The 22,562-nt window shown below is 39.7% G+C and overlaps 1 long non-coding RNA gene across 3 annotated transcripts in view; it reads left to right on the top strand.

Moving 5' to 3' along the window:
• The window catches only part of LOC103143654 (uncharacterized), a 168,972-nt gene that overhangs the window by 34,750 nt on the left and 111,660 nt on the right, over positions 1 to 22,562 (top strand). For 2 of the 3 annotated variants that reach the window (XR_001663151.1, XR_001663153.1), the window contains exon 2: positions 2,036 to 2,161. This is a non-coding gene — a long non-coding RNA (uncharacterized LOC103143654). The remainder of the gene's footprint in view (positions 1 to 2,035; positions 2,162 to 22,562) is intronic. The other variant, XR_476819.2, reaches the window with a different exon arrangement.

Genomic DNA, 22,562 nt, shown 5'->3' with positions numbered 1-22,562 from the left:
TAAAGAACAGCGGTAAAAGCAAATGAGGTGGATTTAGCAGTGCTTGCCAACAACTGATGGTGTTACCCGGGAAATGTCTCTGCTGCCTGGATGTTTAGCTGTTAGCATGTCGTGACAGTTATGTCATTCAGCAACAGTCTTTTAGTCGGAGGCCTCTCTGGATGATGAGTTACGGCAGCATTTATTTTCTCTTTGGGATAAGGAAAGTATTTTTAAATTTCGAATTTGAATAGCAAACAAGCCATGCTTACACTGTTAAGACTCCACGCTTATGGAACACAGCCAAATATTTTAATGCTCGGGCTTCAACCTGTAAATGATCTGGTTGTTACCAAATAAAAATCTCACTGAAGGTGCACCAAACGTTACTTATGGATACAAAAATGAAGCCAAAATGAAACAGTTTGTGGGAAAAATTTAAGCAGACTCAAACACCGTCCATCCACGGTTTGGTCTGGCCAACAAATGGAACAAAATGCGGCACATTTAGAAATTCCTGGCTGGAAGACGAGTGAAAGACCAGCAAAATTCTCTCTTTTCTTCTGAAAGCTGGTAGTGATAAAAATACTAATAAAAAAAGCTTCACTCATACTCCAATTATTATTGCTATGGAGCATAACGATAAGGTGTGTTCATAATAAACAATTTCATGTTGTTGTTTGGCAGAATCCATTTCAGTGGCAACAAAATGAGTCACAAATCCCACATTTAGGTCAATACTGAGTCAGAACATACAGACTTGGTAAACAAATTATAACACTTTAATACTTGATTAGGGTTAGGGGTTAGGGTAAACATATGTAACTTTTTATCATAAAAGAAAGTGATTCAATTTCCAAACCGTAGTAAAATATTCATTGGCAAACTTATTTTATTTCCTCAACAAATCAAAGTTCTGAGGAAACACTTATAACACCCTACGCTCTAAAATCCTCTTATTAACTAAAATACACTTTGTATACATCTGTCGGTCTCCGATGCCACTTTCAGATGTGAGTTGTTTGCATGTCAACACAACTGAAGTTTGGACATTGACTCTGCCCAGGACTTTGTATGTCCTCATTCTCAGTCAGTCTTTGGTGGATTCTGCTGGTATTGTTTGGATCCATTGTCAAGTTCTTCTTTAGCATTTCCTTTTTTATTGTCTTATTCTATGATGGTCAGGTTCTGCTGCAGCACTTTCTCCTCCACGCCTTCCAGATGGCATTGTATCCTTTAGTTGGAACGTTGTATTCGGTTCTGTGGTCCAGTTGATTCCTTTTTAGACTCATTTATCTAAAAACCTTTATTCCTGGTAGCATTATTCCTGGTCTTTGTCTATGTTCCCAGTGATATGTTGTTTTTAGAGCACCAAATGCTTTCCTTCTGGCACACCTCTTTCAGCATCTTGCAGTCTGCTCTCAGGATGAACTTCCTGGGACAGCCAGGCCTGGAAAACGGAGGCAGTTATTTTGAACGTCCTTCGTTTCTCGACTATTTTCAGTGGGCCGATTCTAAATTTTGTCGGTCTCTTTAAATAACTTGCCAGACTTAGAAGCTGCTAGTTCTAAAAGGCCTCCAGTAGCTCTGCGGCTCTCACCATGGTGGTCAGTCTCACTTTAACAGTCTGGAACACACAAACAGCTAAATGTCTGAGGCTTGAGCAGGTCAAACCTTCAGAATGCTGAGTAACTGTTTTCTCATCACCTGCCCCTGATTTGACGTACCTACGTACAATTACAGTGGGGAGAAATGTTTCCCTGTCCTTATCCTTAACTCTAAGTTAGCTAAATTTGTGTTAGCTTTCCAAATATCTTTTGAATTCTTGAAATATGTTATTGACATCTGGTTACTAAATAGCTGCATGCCCATAAATGTTTAAAAAAAAAAAAAACTAACAAAAAAAAACAGCCGGTATAAAGGTGAAGAGGTTGGTTTTTCACTTACAGGGGGAAAAACAGTTTACATAAGAGGCAGGATACCTGTTTAAGACTTCATTTAGCTCTGCACTGTGAATAAACACCCTGTGAACCACATGTTCTTCTCTCTCTTTCAGTGCTCACACCCTCGGCTTTCGTTTTGGCTCTGGCTTCCACTTTCACACACCGCAAAGACCCCACGATCCGACCTGAGCTACCCACACGCAGCAGATTGGCTTCCCCAGCTGTCCGGGCCCAGGTTGGTAAGTGGCATCAGAAACAATAACTAGAGTGACGCTGAAATTGTCAAAGTGAAAACAACAACAACAACAAAACATCACATCTGTTTGCGTTTCCACTCAGTTTGAAACTCACAAATTACAGAGAGGTGGACTGATACAAACCACGAGCCCTTACCCCGAGGCATTAACTTCCACCAAAATACTGCTGTGTGTCTTTGGTGTGGTCGACGCTACTAACGCGCCATTCTGTTATGTCTCCTTCTCCTTCATGTTAACGCAACCTATTCAAATAAATGATGTAAGGGGTTTATATTTTCTCTCTTGGCAACGGCTATTACGCAGGTTCCTGTGGTATCAAATAAAACTGATACCGGTAAGAGTTAGCTGAAGAAACCACGGCCTATTCAAACTCTTTTGAAACAGAAGGGAGGATTGGGAGAGTCGGTGACGGTGTACATGCAAGCATATAAGGGACTTTTAGATTTCAATGCAACAATATAATGCAAGAAAGACTTTATTGAACACAAACCCACTGTATTTGACAGTCTTATATGGTAAGATTTCCATTTATCACATTCACCCAAAGCCCGGTTAAGGCTCGGTTGACTTCACTTAACTATGATGTCAATTTAGCATTTTTTTTTGAAGATGGGGAGAACAAGCTCTAACATTTAAATAACAAGATCTAAAAATATATTTTATTGTCTAAATATGGCTGAAACGTTGAATGATCAAATGGGCTGTAATGCCTTAAAGCACTTTAGACTTTAAATAGCTTATTTTTATGGGTAAAAAAAGTCAAGGACTGGTAACCCCTATAAATTAAACATGAATAAGATGTTTGTGGACACGTTTGGAGGGGACTAGCTTAGTAGCATTGCAATCAATCAATCAAATTTTATTTGTATAGCACATTTCAGCAGCAAGGCATTTCAAAATGCTTTACATAATTAAAAAAACAACAGAAAACAGCATGTGACATTGAATAAACAGTAAGAAAGAGATTTTAAAAAAAAAACCGCACCCTTTTTACAACTTTTAGTAATGTTGTGTTTGTGTAGAATTAGGCTTTTAGCTAAGTACTCTTTTTGTCACTGTTATAGCTAGCTAACATTTGATTCTCTTCACCCCACCTATCAGAGTGATTTTACTTCCAAAGCATTTAATCTGTACATGAAAACCCCAGTCACAGCAACATTGAGGGCTAACATGCAATTTCTGGCTATTTCACTCAGTAACTGTGAAGATCTGTTGAAACTTGAGGAGGAACTGCTCCATTGGAAGTCCTATTTCATTGTGATAATTGCTACCAAACATTTTCTAATTTGAAGAAAAAAAAAATCTTACTCTGTTATTTAACCAGGTAAGGTTTTGTGGTGGTGAAGGAGAGCACAGAGGCCTGGCTTTCTGAGGTTACCTTCATGCTCGCTTGTTATTACCGTTCTTTTGGTCACAACTATACAACGGTCGCTTTTCCCCAGAACAGTAATGCTGCTAACACTGATGCTGTCTGGCGTGTTGTACGCCAGCATTGATGGCAAGGGATCATCCTCATGTTTTAGTTTCAATTATCGCAAAGCGGTTTTTAAAGAGTGTTCATTCAGTGTCAAATTATTAGGTTTAGATTTTAAACTCTGGATTTTAATCAAATATTCCTAAAATATTTCTTTAGCTTAGCGCCATGTGGAAGCTAATTCAATGCTGCTAGCTAGCAGCAGGAATATTTTCCTCCAGTGTTTGTGAAGTTTTCTTTTTATTATTATTATTATTAGTCACTTCTTAATTTTCAACTGGCTGTACCTAAAATATTGCCACACAAATGTTAAAAGCGCTCAGTGCTAATTAAGACCAGATAGAGTTCCCGTCAACAAGAAATATCTTTACTAGCATAAAATATGCCAAATATTTACCACATTCTGGGGGAGTTGTAAGTTTTATTGGAAGTTGAACATCTTAGAAATATCTCATTTGACATCAAAGTGGTGACTTTACCCTCCACTGCGGCCATAACAGCCTCCAAGCTGCCAGTGGAGTTCTCTCTCTCTTTCATGACTTACCCCAGTGGTGATAAATTTCCGCAGTATTTCACCACTGTTGTGTGAAATACGTCTGCTGTTGCTATAGCTCATTTATTGTTGAGGAACCCGCAGAATACCTGGTAACATTGTGCCTTTAAGCGGCGTGCTTTAACTCGGTGGTTGCATTCAGTTCACTTGTTTTCCATGCTGCGCCGTGCCAGCGCTCCGGTTAGCGGCAGAGTGCTCTCGAGGGGCATGACTCTCTTTGGTTTTGGACCTGAGCGGTCTTCCTTCTATTTAATGAGCCCCGTCTTTAAGAAAGAAAGGGAGCAGAGAGAGAGAGAGAGAGAGAGAGACAGAGTGGAAGAGGAACATTTTCTTTGCTCTGTTCCGTCTGAACATCTGCATCTGTGGTTTTCTCCTCTGACGATGCTGTGGTTTCGGGAGTCATGCCCTTTAGAGGATCTACCTCTGCTCTGAAGTCTGATGGCAAAAGAGGGGGTTGGGTGTGAGACTCAAATACACACTGGCAAAAAGTGACATGTACACTCACTAAATGATTGATGGAATATAAACAAGAGACAAAAGAACACTTATTTGGTTAGTAATCAGAAGCTCTAGGTTGACTAAAAAACTCTTACGCAGATTGAGTCATTGGTAATTAAGAAATATGGCTAAATGAGCTTTCTGTAATATGTCTCTCCCTGAAGTGGACGCGAAGCACTTTGAAATATGGCTCTTCAAGCGCTAAATGGTACCAGGCTTCACCACGGTAACCAAAACACCATGCAACATTTACACTACAGCTTAGCATAGGACCATGGCCAGACGAATGCAGGACCACCGCATGGAGAAATAATCATTAGATGGAAAGCAAAGAGAATTGGAAAGGAAGAGAGATGTAAGTAAGAATGAAGCAATGCCACTGCTGCCAAAGACCTATCTCTGCTCTAAATCCTGACAATCCTGGTTGACTTGTTGTAGTTGAGGGAACCATAAAGAGGGCTCTCTTGTTGAAAATAGCAAGAGTCAGTTCATGACCTTAAACTAAGGCTTACTTGGGTCATACAGTGAGAAACACTATAGGGATTTGGAGTGGCCTTGTCACAGTTCAGACATAAGTCTAATTAAGACGCTGTGGCATGCACCCTAATTTTGTTAAATACATTTCTGCAAAGAACAATGGGCCAAGATTTTTCAAAAGTGATGTGAAAGACTATCACAACGGCCTAATTGCAGTTGTTGCAAAATTGTCGAGTTTGGAGGTGGTTACTTTTTCTGTTTTTCTTGCGTAGAGAAAGATTGGCTTAGACAGACTTTTCCCTTTATAAGTGAAATCTTTGTTTTGCATAAAATGTGTTCCATGATCTTAAGGATTTAAGTGCAAGAAGAAATCTGTAAAGAGATAAATACTTTTTCATGCTGTGCATGTGTTCAAGGCAGTGGTTTATGTGGGTCTGTATGTACCTGTAGGCATTACCAGCACTGTTAGAATGCTGGTAATGCCTATAGGCATTACCAGCCTGTAGGCAGTAATGCCTACAGGCCTACAGGCTGGTAATGCATCAGAACCTTTCTCAGAACAGAGAGAGGTTCTGATGCACAGCATCAGAACCTTTCTCAAACGTACGACACTTACTGGGACTTTTATCTGGCTTTCCCTTGAATTCAGAACCACCCTCTGATCTCTTCACGGCTTGCAGCTCATAGACGTTTTGTTGATGGGGGGGAAAAAAAAAAAAATATATATATATATATAGACACACACACACACACACACATCGCCTCATGGATGTAAGGTTTTCGGATGAGAGGAAAAGCAAAGAAAAACGATGCCAGCTGTGATGTTGACTTGACTTCAAAAGAGCTCAAAGAAGACATGAACTGGAGTTGCGTTGAACGATAGCAGTAGCTTTCTCAAACAGTCCTTCACTGAACAGGACAACGGAGGTCGGATTCGCAAGCTAGCATTAGCACCTTTTAACAGGAAGCCTGATCCTGCACAAACACCTGTTGTTGGCGACTTTGCCACCAAAAAAGACATCAATAATAGCATTATACAAGGTGACCAGTGGCCAGACTGTTGGGTCAAAGGATCAAGTGTAGATCAAGACATAAAGATTGACGGCAAGGTATGTCTCAAAGTCAGCTCAATGGGTGGTCAGGCAGAGCAAGGTCTCAGGAAGTCAAGCCAATAAAGTGGGTGTTTAAAGCCTGATAAAAACAATTCCTGGTTTTCAAACCAATTCCTAGTTTTTATCAAAGTCCAGAGGGCATGGACCCTTGGCTATTGACAAACTATTGCTTGTTGGAGGTGCAGATTCTGTTGAAGTTTTAAAGATTGGATCTGATTTTACCCAATTACGTTTGACCATGAGATATGCAAAGTGCTGGCTTGATCGTGAAGGAAGTTACACTATGAAGCTTACCGGAACTTGAGCGCGCTGTAAACAACCTTCCCTCAAAGAGTAGTGCAGAGCTGAACGACATATTAGCCAGCAATGGAAAGGTCTTAAACGTTTTTATTGCTCCGACTTTAATTGCTCAATATTAGAAACACAGACTGAATGGCTCTGCCATTACCAAACTACCACCGCAGGCAGACCACTATTCAAAATACAGCACAGAAACTCAATTCTCCTGTTTGCTGATTGGCTCAAGATCAACAGATATGAAAGAAATTATTTGACAACAGTCAAAAACAGAATAAAACTCTCTGTGTTGATTGAATCCACCATGATTAGTGGCAAGTCTCTTTTGGTGATCTTTCCTTGATCGAGTATTACTACCAAATAACCAGATAATATTTTTTGGGATGTCTTCATAAACACCTGACCAGATTTTGGCCTGTGTAGAGGCCATTGCATGTGATGAATCTTCCATGATGAGCAGTAGTTGCTACAAGTTTGTTCAAGACTTCCAGATCTGTTTGTGTTTTTCTGCTCAAACCATTGGAGGTTGGGTCTTCAGCCAAACATATGACCAGAAGGAACGCTGGACTTTCAGTGTAGTAGTGCAGAAGTACGTTGTTTCTGTGACAGGCTGAAAGGAGGAAGAAGAGGAAGAAGCAAATGGGTAACCAAGACACCAGAAGACCTGAAGCCCCTTCTTCAGTCCGTCAGTTCAGGTTAGAAAGGAGGAAGGTGACTGGTAAAACTGGGAAAAAAAGACAAGCGAGAAGAAGTACAGGAAGCAAAGTAATTCAACTGTGTCAGTTATACAGTATATTGTCAGGCTGAAGGAGAACGGGGCAGTTCAAGCTACCTGCAGCTGCCAGCCTAATCAAGGCACAGAGGTCTGACTCCTTTCCCTTTTTTTCTTGATCTGAAAAGTTTCTGGTAAGCATTTGATTTTCTGGATTTGTTTATTACACTTCACCCAGTCACTGGTGCCAGTCATTTCTTCATACTGTGAAAGGCTTTACAGCTGAAATCAGAAGTTTACATACACCAAACAAAGACACATGCTTTTTTTCCCTCCACTGTCTGAAGTTAAATCAGACCAAACTTCTCTTGTCTTAGGTCAGTTAGCATTAACAGAATTATTTCTATTTGCTAAATGCCACAGTAATGAGAGAGAATATTCTTGTGAGAGATTTATGTATAAATGTCTTCAAAATCTTTTTTATTCAGCGTATGTAAACATCTGGCTTCGACTGTGTATCTCAATGGTTCTTCGTCTTAAAAAACTACTACAAAATAAAAAAACACTGACAGCTTAAAGTCAAGTTAGTCAGTTCATGGTCAAGATGAGCAGAAAACCCTGAAGTTGCATATTTTATTGCAATGGCATAATTTGTTCTGAAAACTTTAGAAAAATCAGTCCTGACATTTGCATCTTTCTGCGAAATAGGGAGACAGTCCCATTTGAAGAAGTAGTTGTATCAAAAGTACTGCCGTCAATAAATCCTTTCTCCATGGTTACTTGGCAGCAATGCCTAATCTGTCCTACCATCACAAACATAACTAATTGGAGTTTGTTCATTTTTACTGGAACATTAACTTGAGCTACATTCTTTCATCAGATGAGACAAAGACTGAGTTTCTTGGTCAGCAAACTCTCTAGGAGGATTTGGGGACCCTAAGCTTACTGTCAAGTACGGTGGAGGATGTGTGATAATGTGGGACCTTTTGTTTTTCTTCCAAAGCCCTGGGAATATTTAGTGTTTCAATGAAATCCAACCAAAGCAACATAAATAGTTCCAGCAGTCGCATGACCAACCTTGTTAACCTCAGCCCTTACACCTTATCCAACAGAAAACCTGTGAGGTGTGGAGAAGATTCTACTGCGACAAAAGACTTTCATATTTCAAAGCTTATAACACATCTTTACTAGACGTTCCGATAAATGTGGCCAGCGGTGTACATCTGTACCGCCGCCCCTATACTGCACTATTAATACCCTTTTTCCCATAGTAGCCCCAGTAGAAAGGATTCCCATATAAAGGAACTTTTTTTCATTCTTGTATAAAAAAATCTTTTTTTTTTTCTTTTTTTTTGTTAATGTCAAAACATGGAAAATGTGGTCATTTCTTGCCATTAAACATACATATCCTCCTATACTTTTGAACGATCACTCGTACGTCATTGACAGGGGAAACTTAATGCAATGCACTGAGATCTTGGCAGAATGACGAGTGAGCAGCGAGTCTCGTGGGGAGCCTGGGGTTAACCACTAACAACCAGAGGCTTTTTCTGTGCCAACCATGCTGTGCTTTAAACAACCACTTTGCCAGCCCAGTGATCGGGGCTTTGTGCCAGCTGCAAGGGCCAGACTGTAGCTGGGAAGCCACCAATATTCTTTGTTCACACATATGAAGAGAAAAACTACCCCCCTACCCCTACCAACAAAAACAGTGTTATTTTGAAGCAATTCCTCTTAAAGCTTTTTCCATCACTTTTCCGTCTCGATCAATCCCCAGTCCCTTCATCTCTCCTTTCAGCTCACATGGAAGCCCGACGAGTGAGAAAAGGAGAGGGAAAGCAAAGCCTTGTCTCTCTGTAAGAGCACCTTTCAGTTCATAATCAGCCAAATCAAGTGTATGTGCACTGACGGGCTGTTCCACGGAGAGTTGTGCACTCTGCCAGAGGGATATGGGGAAGTTTGAGCCAGCACAACAATAAAAACCATTGTTGTATTTGTTTAGACATCCCATCCAAGTCTGTCCCGCCTCTCTGGAGCGTACGCCCGGGTTTGTAGGCCCAATAACGGCACCTAATTTGTTCGGAAGTAAAGAGGAATCACTGTGCGGCAAAAACCTGCACAACAAGCACTTTTGCCGTTGCTGGACCTGGCCTTTTGGTGATTTAATTGTCGCTGATAGATGGTGACATTAAAACGACGGTTCGTGCCAGCGACGTCTCGGAGCCATTTTAAAAGACCCATTTAGAAAAGATGACCAAGAGCTGATGAAGATTATCCTAAAATCAGAGTAACCGCTGGACAAAGTTCTGCTCTTAAACCAATCATCACGTTGGATTCCATTTTCCCCACACTCTGCCGTTTGCAGACAGGTATGTGCCAGCTGTAGGAAACTGACAGGGCAGCGAGCAGAGTGGGATTTTCCCAGAAACATTAGACCCTCGGAGGACAAGGTGAGACTCTGAGGACAGGATGACTATCTGCCTAGCTGCCTTTCCAAGTCACTCCCGCTGTTGGTCCTTTGCCACCTGGCTTCAAACCATGTCAAACGTCATAAATATATTTGAGATAAGTATGGAAGGTAAGAAGATACAGACACAATTTTTTAAAAATTGTATAGGCTCTAGTGGCCTTTACTTGAGGCTGGTCAGACAGGATAGTTGGTTGTGAGAGACGGGGAAGACATGCAGAAAATGTCATCAGGACTAGAACCTATGACGGCCGCAAACGGTACTAATGCCTCCATACATGGGTCACGCAGTCTAGCCCTGTGCCACCTCTGCGCCCTAGACACAGACAAATTTGTAAATGTTCCTGGTAAAGATGCAAAAAGACCTAAAATAAATTTACCTTAAATCCAACTCCTTAATTTGATTAAACCAACTTCCGTCGATAGACCAGTGGTGCAAAACCACAGGCAACACAACACAAAAAAAAAAGTGGGCCCCAACCTTGAGACACAGGAAAATCCAAACAGACACACATCCAAACATGGTACGAAAACAAACAAAAAAAAAAAAACAGACAGACAAAGGCTAAAGGCCAACCAAATATCCTCTCAAACAAGCTACAAAAAAGAAAAAACATCAAAAGAGAAGAGATTTTGACCATGCCACGACCAAACCGAAAATCGACCAATGGAGGCTACATCAGTCACAGGATCAAAGCCAGCACGGCACAGAAACGAATTAGACACAAAACCAACCCCCTACCACGTCAACACAAGACAGCACCAGAAAAGAAACAGGACTGATTCTATTGCAAAAAGAGACTGCAAAAAAGAAAAAAGGAATGTTCCAAAACAAAAACGGAAACCACGACCCAAAAAAGGTTAAACACTCGGTATGTGCAACGAAAAAAAGCACAAAGGAAGAGCAACAAAACGATCACTCACGTGCACACACTGAAAGCAAACAATCGAAGTAGGAAGCAGAGACAAGAGTAACAGACAACCCAAGCACCAACTAAAAATCAAAAAAAAAGAAAATGCCAACCAGACACAGACCCCTGCACAAACCCGCAACTGAAAAAACCCAGACCAAAAGGACACGAAAAACTTGAGCTTTTAAAAAACACCAAGAGGAAAAGATAAGCAAACCAAGAATCGCTGAACAGGAAAGACAGGAAAACCAAAGCAGACGCAACAAAAACCAAGAGGCAAGAAAACGTAACCACCGAATTGCCTAACCAAGCAAGCATCAACACACCCACCACGCAAAGGCTGACAAGAAACACACGCAAAAGAAACCAACCCGCTCTTCATAACACATTCACAAGAGGACAACTAAAAAGAAAAACTCAGCAACAGAGCAGACAAAGCAGATCCAAAATCGGGGACACAAAAGAAAAGAAGCAGTGATCAAAAGCACAGGGAAAAAAACAAAAAGACCAAGCAAGAATCAAACAAAGAACACTCGTCAAAAGGAAGAAGATCGATCAGCTACACAATCACGAGATCAAAAAACAACACCAGAAGAATCCCACAGAAACACCAAAAACCAACACACCAAAAAATGACAAAAAAAAGCCACAAAAACCCTTCAAACTGCAAGGAGCAGACACGCGAAACAAAAGTGCACAACACAAGTAGAAGGAAAACAGAAGCGAAAACAAACTCCAGATCAAAAAAGCCAGTGGCCTACAATATCGAAAAATCTCGCTCCAACAACAGACCTGGCTACAAAGGTGACGCAAAACAGGCCCACAACAATTCTAAGACAAACAGACAGAAAAAAAGGAGAAATAAAAAGAAAAGGACTTAAAGGAAATGAGATTTGAGTAGGGGAGAGAAAGAAGCATAGAGAACACAAGTCAACACATTTGAAGACTGCATCTAAACCTCTGGAAAGAGAAAAAACAAAACTGAGAAACTAATGCAAACTATTTGTTTTTTCCTAAACCTAACACACAGATATAATTTACTGCAAAATGTTACATAAACGTCTTCATTTGTTGCCAGTTCCTGAATAATGGTAGATTTAGTCTGCAATGAGGCCTACTGTGTAAAACGGGAATAACAGTAACTGTTGTGAAGCTTAAACTAAGGCATAAAGTTTAAAAGGATACATGTTGAAATGAGAATTATCTACACATATATGTTGCAAGGAGATATAACAGTCTTGAGTTACATGTGTCCACATCACTAGGTTCAAGTTAAAGTAGACATAGAAGAGTAATGGGCTTTGACAGCATGCATTCTTACAATGTGGAATAGTCAGCGTTAAGGTAATAAATTAGATTAACATTTGCTTTCCATAGTTGGTAAGAATGGATCATGAGCAACATCTATGACAAAACCAAGACATGTGGTCACGGATACGTTGCAATGTAAACTGCTAATTGTCCTTCATAATGTTCCGTAATGTCTGCAGTTTGTTAGCTCCCACGCTTTTTATGATAGTCAACAGACAATGCAGAAAGCCATTCGTGACCTCACTGGAGCTCAATTGTTCCACAGACCTCTCACTTACAGCTCACAGTACTGCCACTGACTCATTGTTACCTGTCAGGACCCATAGCAACAGATTCACGTAGATTCCAGCAGTCAGATAGACTGTAATTGTTCACATCCTTCCTGTTTGATGGAAGGGAGTTTATTAAAGTAAGAAATGATTGTTAGTCTGAAGTTGTAAAAATATATGCTAAAATAATATGTTTTAAGATGTGATGTTTAGAATATTCTGCTGATTCAGAATATTCTTTCCTGATGGGTAGTTGTTTTTTTTTACATTACTGGCACTAAAGTATCTGTACAGAGTACACTTAAATGTTTCAGATAAATCTAATTTTATGTTAGGCAAAGATTACCGGAGTATTTACAAAATAATGTTTTCACATAATTTCATTTACTAAGGGAGAATGTAACCCAAGCCAGTCTGGCCACATGTAAAAATATCACCTCTTTTTGTGAATTATGACTTTTTAGTCATGTACATGTATCTCATAATTCTGTCGCTACGTTTGAGCTAACAATAGAGGAAAACTGTTTATCCGCTGTGGTCGGCGACCATACTAACTAGCTTACGCATTCACGTCAGGCTTCGGAGCTGTAGTGTAACAGAGAGCAACCTGTGGCAACTTTTGATATATTAAACCATAAAATATTGCCCTGTTGTTGTTTTTATGTTTAATTCTTTTGCTCTGTGCTCCTATGAAAAATTATTACTTTTCTCCCCCTGGCTTTATCTAAAACTGCCACAGATTCATTTCTATGACTATGAAGAGTACCGCATTGAGAGCCACTTTGCTGCAAAATAACATGGAACACGGATGAACCTTTCCAGGATTTTCAGGTTTAAAAAGTTTCTCCAAGGGCACATCAGTGACTCATCCATCACAGAACAACCCAGAACAACATCCAAAACACTGCAAGCCTCATTTGCCTCAGTTAAGGTCAGTGTTTATGATTCAATAATCAGCAAAGACCCTGAGCAAAAATGGAAGAGTTCCAAGATCAAAACCATTTCTCACCAAACAGAGGACAAAAACCTGTTTCACTTTTGCCAAAAAAAAAAAATAAAAATCTTTATGATCTCCAAGAATTATGAAATGTTATGTGGCTTAAAGGGACAAACATGGGATTCCTTAGACATTGAACTTTATTAAACTCGTTAAAGACGTAGTCATCTCTCCGTTTAAGGTGAGCATTCATTGCTTCTGCTAGCAATGTCCAAAGAGAGACAACTGGCAGAAAATAACAGTGATGTAGCTCTTTCCTAGGCTGGCCATTCCTTTCCTGCGCTATTCCGCTTGATTAATATCTGGCTTCCCAGAGAGTCTGGGCTTTCTGACATTTACAAGGATTGCCTCCACTAGAATTTCTACTGAACCAATCAGCACAAGGAGGCGCTGTGAACAATGACATTGATTTTCTGCACTGTTTTAGAATTGTAATCTGCCTGTAGTTTTCGCGATGGCGACATGTTGGCCACGTTCACTTTCATATTGAATTAACATTAACGGTCACCTTATTCAGCTCAGCACTTCTCTCTTCGCAGTGGTGGACGGTTGATTATGGCACAGTTTCAGTTTTCAGTTGATTATGGCTGAAGTTTCTGGTAAGCTTCATAGTGTCGAACTGGCACCAAATTATAGCAATTGGGTAAAATTTTTAACTTCTACACCTCTAGGAAGCAATTGTTTCTCAATAGCTGAGAACCTAGACCCTCTGGACGAAGCAAAATGCAGAACAAAGAGCTGGTTTTACCAGGCTAGCTCTTTCCTGAAGGTGTGTTCTAAACCGTGCTCAGCTAATGTCTCCACTTTCTTCTCGTTCAGTTTCCTGGATGCCTTCTCAGCAGCTGGTCATGCAGCAACCTGTCAATAATAAGACATGTAGAATCTTGGAAACACAGTTGAAAGCTTAAACTTTGTCAAAGAAGATAAAAGTATGCACACCAAATAATTTTCCTGCCACAGTATTGACCACTGCCGACTGGCACTGAGAACAAATAAACTTTTTTGGTAACAGATGATTAGAATTTGATTTGCTCATAGTTGTTCTGCTTGAAAGTCATCAGCAGGACGTCCCGGTTATTTTTAATGGTTCTGACTGAGAGCCACTGCAGTTAGTGGACCACGGGTTAGGAACCACAACAGCCAGAAATCTGTGAATACTTGAGACTCACTATAAAAACACTTATGAATGACGAGCTCATTAAGTCAGACGCCAAATATAGCTCAATATGCATCAATGAGTGGAAACTGGCTTAGCTCTACCACAGAAGCTAACATCTTTAGGCTTCCTAATCTGCACTGTTGAAAGGACAACCAATCGGCAACAAAGAAAATGAATGCCAATCTTGGATTGGCTGATGTACAGTCATTGTAAATACAGCCAATGACAAGTAGCATTGACGCTACTTGTCATTGACATTGTGACTACGTTACTTGATCCAATGTCAGTGATACTGAGATTTACTTTGATTGATTGAGAGCGACATTTAATCAAGTACATTGTGTTTGGGTATTTCCGCTTCCCAACATGCTTTTTTAAAAAATATATTAGATATGCTCTTTGAAAAAGTCCACAGATGGGTGGATTTTTCACTTATTTATCAATTAGTGAATCATTGTACCTAATATAATCATTTAATTACAATTTTGTTCTCCAGTCTGTGTGTCACTCCCAGTCAGAATCATGAGTGGAACAATATAGTTAGGCTAGTTATTTAGACGATAAACTGCTGGAAATTGTTAAATCAGCCGAGAATAGAAGTCTGTCCTAATATTTTTTACAGTTTGCTTAGCAGCCAAAACAAAGGAATAAAGAATACAGAAACCCTTTTTTGAATTGACTGTGTCAACAGAACTGCTACGTCCAACTTCAAGTCTACAATCCTCCGACGACACACTGGTGGTTTCACTGAAATACATAACTGATTCAGCTCCCTGTGCAGTTATTAAAACATGGCCACTTGACATTAGAGGGCTCCCTATTCTCTCCACTTTACATCTCATAAAACCCATATTTGTTCCCCCGACACAAGTTGAGGTCACCTCAAGAATTTACTGAGCTTCTTTGACAAAGTAGTTTATTTTAGGCCTCTCCCTATATCATTATGGTTTTCTCAGCAAACAGGGTGCATTTATTAGTTTCTTACTCACCCGAGAGCTGCAGTGGAAAATGCATAACCAGTCCTATAGTCGTTTTGTTCTGGTGCCGTTTTGTCCAGTGTGGGAACTCGCACACGAACAATCCTTTTAGGGCTCATTTTAAACACTAGTAGTGACCTCAGGGGCTGTGGCTATGGTATATGGGTTGAAGCTAATCTTCATTATGCTAACTACAGAGGGGGAGACAGAGTGACTCTGACATTGGATTTGTTCTGCCATGTTGATATCCCTGCAACCTCAGGCTTAACCAAATTACAGCCCTTTGCTGCTTTTGTGCTTCGTTTAGCCTGTCAACTGAATACAAACACATTGCCTTCTTAATTCTCACACAGTTATGACTGATGTAAGCACATGCAACTCCTAGCAGGAGCATTCGCTGTCCACCGGCTTCATATTTTACGTTAAAACCGATGAGCGTAAAAGTTTTTAAATCGAAAATGTACGCGACAGACCAACGCTACGCTGTGCGTACTTGTGATGAAAAAGAAAAATGATGCGTGATTTTCAAAACATTTTTGCAAATAAAAATCTGAAAAGTGTGGCGTGCATATCTAATCTGGCTCATTTGATTGAACGCTTCTAAATACAATCTATTCCAACCAATAGCCTTAAGATGAGACCTAACTAGTAAGTAGTTTCCCCTTTGTGTGATTTTATTTCAATATTAGTAATGTTTCACTAGATCTCAAAGCAACTTTTCAGATGCCTTTAGTGACATTTTTGTATCAACTGAGGAAAAGCTGCATTGTTGTAAACAATAGGTCAATTCAACTGCAGTAGCCACCTTTTGACCTGCAGAGGCCAGCACTGAGACCGTTTTAGGCAACATATTTGGGAACTAAACAAATTTGCACATGTCAAAATTTGCACAAAAACATAAAAATAAAACCGTAAATGACCTATTTAGACAATTTACCAGAAAAAAAGAAAGTTGATTTGAGGGCTAGTTACACTAAAAAGTACTTAAAATGGCACTTTGTTGTGTTTTTCAGTATGCTCTACGTGCCTCCTTTAATTGTCCCTCAGTGGGGATAAGTAAAGTTTCTTTTTTTTATAATTTTTTTAAAACTTTTTTTCTGCAGTTTTTAATTGAAATGAAATTGAATGCATTGTTCCTGACATGAGAAAACCCATTTAGATTAAACAAAAAACAAAAAACAAGCTACTTTTTTAGGGCAAATACTCAAGATGATTTAATTACGAACCCTTTAATTAGATTTTTTTAATCCAGCCCCATAATATCCCTCATAATAACCCAATAAAATATATTAAGATTGGTGTTTGTAACATGTGGGGCATTAATATTCTTGTAGTCCAAAGGTTTAAGGAAGATTGGAGATTTCCTGGCAAGAACTTTGCTTTAAAGTCTTGAGTGACTTAAAGATGCTTGAAAATGTGATGAAACAACTTGAGTTGTGTCTGCTTTAATACATTTACGGTCCTGGTGAGCGTGCGCAAAAGGCTGGCGCTAGCTGCCTTAATGCAGCTCGCCTGCCAAAATGCCCAAAGATGGCACAACAGTCCCTGGAAGCGGCCAGCCAGCCACTGAGCTGGCTCCGGCACACACCCACAGAGACGCACACATGGACTTAGGACACGTATCATGGTGCCGTTGCACAGGCAAAGGTACATTCTGCTCCTGTGGCAACTTCACAAATAGACTTGTTTTCCTCATGCTGGAAAAAGTGACCTGGAGCCAAGCAACACTCACAACCCGCAGTCCTAACAACCACACCCACCCACTCATCCACCCACGAAATAAGATGTTTATGGCACAAGATAGAGGCAGGTCTGTGGGGGCCAGGGGCTGAGGCATACGCGCTTTGACAGAGAATTTATTTTGGAAGTGTTTCGAGAAAATGCCAGTAAACACTTTTTAGCTAGTCGTAGGAAAGAAGGGGAGGAAAAAAAAAAAAAACCTGAGTGATGCAAATTGTAAATCATACTCCGGTGCTGTTCCCAACGCATTTATTAAGGCGGTCATCGAAAACCCTTTGTGGCAACACTTTGTAAGGCACCTTTGAATCGTCTTCCAAGAGCTGTTCTCTCCCAGGACAGGACACAGAGCTCCGTTCCAGAGCTGTTAGGAGAACAGAGACTTTCCATCGGTGGTTTCACGTCAAGATGCATTTTATGAGAACGCATGCTGGGGATTGGTCATCGTTGTTATTGCAAGATTATTGGGTGCTGCAGTGAGGCACTGGAAAGCTAGATTAAATCTCTGTGCGTGTGTGTGCGTGTGTGTGTAAGGCCACTGTGGCCAGTTAAAGTACCGTGCGTGAAGTAAGCATCTCTTTGTATCATGGTATTAACCGTTTTACATGCTTGGAATTGAGTGTTTGTATTTTTGGTGCCACAAAACCTTACAGTTTGGGCTTATAAACACAACTTTCATGTCTTAAACACTTTGATTTATGTCTATGAAAGTGATACCTAAGAATTGTTTAAGTGAAGTTTAATGAGATAATAGTATTTATACTAAGATAACCTCTTTTTTTCTGATTTATTTTGACTTGGAAAAACAAAATTAGCTAATTTAGTGGATTGCGTTAATGTTGGCCATCATGCTAGAGTAAGCCAACATAACACTTTAAGCTAACGTTAGCTTTTTAACTTATTTTGACCTAAAATCCTAAATTAGTTTACTGAATGGATTAACCTACCTTTAGCCACCTTGCCAGCGTAAACCAAAAATGATAACATTTACGCTAACATTAGCTTTTTAGCTAATATTAGGTGTAGTTATAAGTTATTATTCTCCCCTATTTAAATGTCAATTTTAACTGACGTTTTGAGTGGCTGATCATATTTTACAGTTAGTGGCCTTCTCTCCCAGTCCATGTTGGTGAGCATGTACTGGCCCAGTGATGATTGTGGTGGGAGAAAAGCTGGTCACACACATTCCAGAACACAAAAAATTGCTGTCGGTCACATACAGATTCCCAGCAGATGATTATTTTTTCTTATTTTCAAACTTTTAAAACCAAGTTTGTCATTTTCGAGTCTGGATTTGTCGGCCAAATTTGGGATAGCATTTACCTTTAGCTTCCTTTGTAGATACTCTACTCTATCTTTCTTCTTTATGTTTTTATTCAGGATGTTGAGAAGCTTTACTAGCCTCTTGCCTTACAAGGAACTTACATTATGAAGGTAATTGTAGCAAATATTTGGTCAAAGATCAAGTATTCTATTACTTTTTCAGGCCTCAGTTCTTTATACCAAACTGAATGCATTTCTCTCAGGTTAATCCTAAAGTATCTTGCAGAAGGCCCCCCTGGTCATGGTGTAAAATGAGACATCCTTGTTGAGCCAGGCGGTTTTAAAGTTGGATCTTCCAATCCGCAACATGATTTTGCGAAACGGTTTCAGTGCACTTTTCTTCATTTTACTTCACACAATACAAATCCTCTTGGACATTTGATGCGTCCATTTTCAAGAGTGCCTTTTCAGCGCCTTTGAAGGTTCCAGAAATGCCACAGCAGAGTACGGACTTAGAACAAGACAGAAAACTGAGCCGAAAGAATGTGGACACACACACACATAGCCGCACATAACTTTAATGCAATTTATTTGACCTTAGCACACACTTGACAATAATTCAGCTTCCTCTACTTGAGCTCCTTGCGCAAACAGTGCAGCAAAGACTGACAGGAGCAGCAGGAGGAGGAGGAGGAGGAGGAGAAGGAAAACAAACAAATAGGAGGAGACAGGCCATGACAAGATGTTCACCAGATGCTGGGTCTCCTCTCCACCCCCCCTCCGTGTTTGATGGCTTCATTGTTGATGCACGTTTCCAATCAGTCAGAGTATGTTTCTTATCAAAGCTAATGTGGATTATTTAGATTTGAAATGTAACTTCAAGCAAAATGACATAAGAATGCTTTCACTGGCTTTGTCCTTGTAATAAATTAAAATGAAATTAGTTTTATTTCCTGTGCAGTTCCAACTTTTAGTTGTCAGCAGGCCACGGAGTACCAAAGTTCATCTTCCAGTAGGGAGTTTAGACTGAGATGAGCACTGCCTCGCTAATATCTGAGCGAGGCTTTTAATTGTAGAGTGAGAATATTGCAGAGTTTATAGCATACACACACAAAAAAAATCTGTTTAAAAAGAAAAACAAAACAAAACAAAAAAAACAGCTGTGCTTGCCAGGAAAACTCAGGAATACAAATACAAAATACAGTAAATATGTTAACAGTTTAATTGACCGAACAATTAATTAACCCTAACAAAGTTAAATTGTAAAAAATAAAAGCTGATTGTCCCATAATTTTGTACAAATTTTAAGTGATTTTAGATTTTTGTAATAAAAACAGTTATCAAGAAAATTTTACAAAATTTTTCAAATAAATTATCTTAATATGTTTCATTTTCTTCTAATAACATTTACAGTTCTTGTCCATTAAAATGTTTATTCTTACTGAAACAAAGAAAGTTGGCAGATTAAAGCCGCTGAAATGCCAGTATAAAATGTTTTAATATTTTGTGTAAAACTGAATTTGAATTTGGTTAAGTAAGTTTTCCCCTGTTTTAGTAATAATTATATTTTCAAATATCTATAAAGATCAAATTTAAAAAAACATTTATCACCTAAACGCAACTTTAAAACACAAGAAAACCACATTTTAAGTTTGTCCATAATAATAATAAAAAAGATCCTTACACTTGCATGTAGTTTATGATACAAACAGAAACTACATCAACATTTTCCATCCACCATGGATGCAAGACCTCCTTGGATGGTTGAAGCTCCAAAACGAGTCACTTCCAGTCTGGAGTCAAGTCTATTTAACGCCATGTGAAATAAACTAGAGCGCCCCCTAGTGGAACGGGGAGACTGATTCCAACAGTGGCAAAACTGGTGAGTGCTGGTTTACTGTAAGTCTGTCTTTAACTGTTCTGATGTTACAGAGTCTAGATGTAAAACTTGAATTTTACATTGGTGAATTTTGAGCGAAATTCAGCCTCAGAATAGACAGCATACAGCTGTCATATGACAACTTAGGGGACCAATGGGAGAACTTAACGGAGAAGAAGGCAATACAAAATGCCCTCTGCTTTACAGGAAGTAGGTCACCACAGAAGTAGGGACGGGAATCGAGATCTGGTTCTCAATAGTTCAAGAATCGTTAAGCTGCCTTTTTAATGAAGCTGCTTATCGGGACCAATAACGCGTGACCTACTTTCGCGATGACGTATTGTACACACTCCGTCTTTTGCTTTAGGAATTAAATTTCCTGTTGATGTCATTAACGCTGACAATCCTAAAAAGTCCCTGCCAATGTGTGCGTTTTTTTTTTTTTAAAATCACATCTCAAGGTGTGAGTTTATGTGAAATAGCCTGGGGAGACGAGTCAACGCTGTACAGTAGGTGTTAGAAAGATGAAACCTGAGGCCATGTAGTTCACATGAGTCTCTTGGACTAACCTCTATTCAATTCCCTATTGGTGTTACCATTGGCAACCCTTCCAAAGTCCCCAGCAATGCCAACATGTGCCCTTTTTTTGTTTTTTTTCTCAAGATGTGTTTGTGTGAAACTGCCTGGAGAGACGAGTCGAGGCTGGGCTGTAGGAGTTAGAAAGATTCAAACTTAAGGCAACACAAGAGTAAATGCTGACCTCTATTCAACTCCCTGTTTATGTCTTTAACACCGATGACTCTATCAAGTTGCTAACAATGGTAACATGTACACTTTTTTGGTTACATGTCTCAAAGTGAGTTTGTGTGTGATGAGTCGATGCTGGGCTGTCGGCGTTAGAAAGATGAAACTACCTCCTCTGTTCATCAAGGTTGGTTTTTCATGTTTCGCATCAATGACTTCCTTCACTCTTCACTCAATTTGTCTTCCCTGTTCTGTCCAAAGTGCACACATTGACAGGGAAGACAAGCATCAACAGCACACTGACTTGGTTTTATTTAAAGTGAGCACACAGTAAATCTAGAAAGGTGAACTGACAGACAAAACAGAGTGATTGTTCTGGTATTTTTAAGGACATGGACTTTCTGTTGAAAATCTTTTCTTTAATCTATTACACTTCTCAGAGGGCTAACGTCTTCAAGCTAAAAGAGTGACCTCATGTGAATGGAGGTTTCAGAGGAGCTATCCGGAACGAATCGGACTTTGGTGGAGCTGTCCCGTCCTCCCCTGCCTGTCCTTCTTTCCTCCCGTCCACTTTTACCTCATAGGCACCTCATCATTGTGCTGCTCGTTACCGGAACTGTTCCGGAAAGTTGCCATACTTGTATAAACCGCTGCAGCTGCAGGTCAAAGACTCTTCTCTCACTTTCTTTGCTTTTCATCTTCATAAAAGGGATTACGTTGCAGCAGGAATTTTCATCTGTAAAGCGTATTAACACGTTTTTTAAGCTTCTGCAGGACAATATATCGTCTCCTTTCGACATAGTCTGGGTTCGCTGCGGTATGTTACAAAACCACTAACACCAACATCAATTTTTACTCACATTTTCACTTCGAAACCACAAACATTTTTAGAACTTTGTATTTTGAGACAGAACAAAACATCAGTTACAACTAAATTGTAACGTAAAACAAAAATAATGCTTTCTTTTACAAATCTTAAAAGTGTACCACACATATATTGGACATTGGTTATGAAAAGCAATTTTCAAGATCCTATTTTGTGAAGTTTATGTAGGTGTGAACTTTGACTGGGCCATCCTAACCACATACATATGCTATGTCTAAACCATTGCTTTGCAACTCTGAATAGTAAGAGTCCAATTGTTCTCCCATGTAAGCAGTTTTACGTGTTGGCCAAAAGATTTTTTTCTCATCTAAAGCACAATTCTACAAACTAATAACTCAGGGAGGATAAAAACAAGTGCATAACACAATTTTCAGTTTTTTGTTTGTAAAATGTTATTTTCTCCCTCAAGTTCTCATTTTCAAAACTGCCTCAATAGTTTCCTTTGACTGAATCTGCGTTTTAAACATCACTTCAATGCTGCTTCAGCTTTGGCTGACGGCGAGCTTTTCTCGCTGCTTCTCTCTCCGCTGTTCAGGAAATGTTGGGAGCAGTTGCTTGTTTTCCTTTTAGTTTCCAATGGAAGTTTCAGGCAGTATTTTTACGAGTGCTCAAAACGGCTCGCATAAACAAGAAAGAAAGGCGCCCAAGCATCCATAAGCG

This window comes from Poecilia formosa, unplaced genomic scaffold (genome assembly GCF_000485575.1).
Source record: "Poecilia formosa unplaced genomic scaffold, Poecilia_formosa-5.1.2 Scaffold4, whole genome shotgun sequence".
Classification (NCBI taxonomy): Eukaryota; Metazoa; Chordata; class Actinopteri; order Cyprinodontiformes; family Poeciliidae; genus Poecilia; species Poecilia formosa.
Note: the sequence above shows the minus strand (reverse complement) of the source record. Positions and strands in the feature narration are given on the sequence as shown.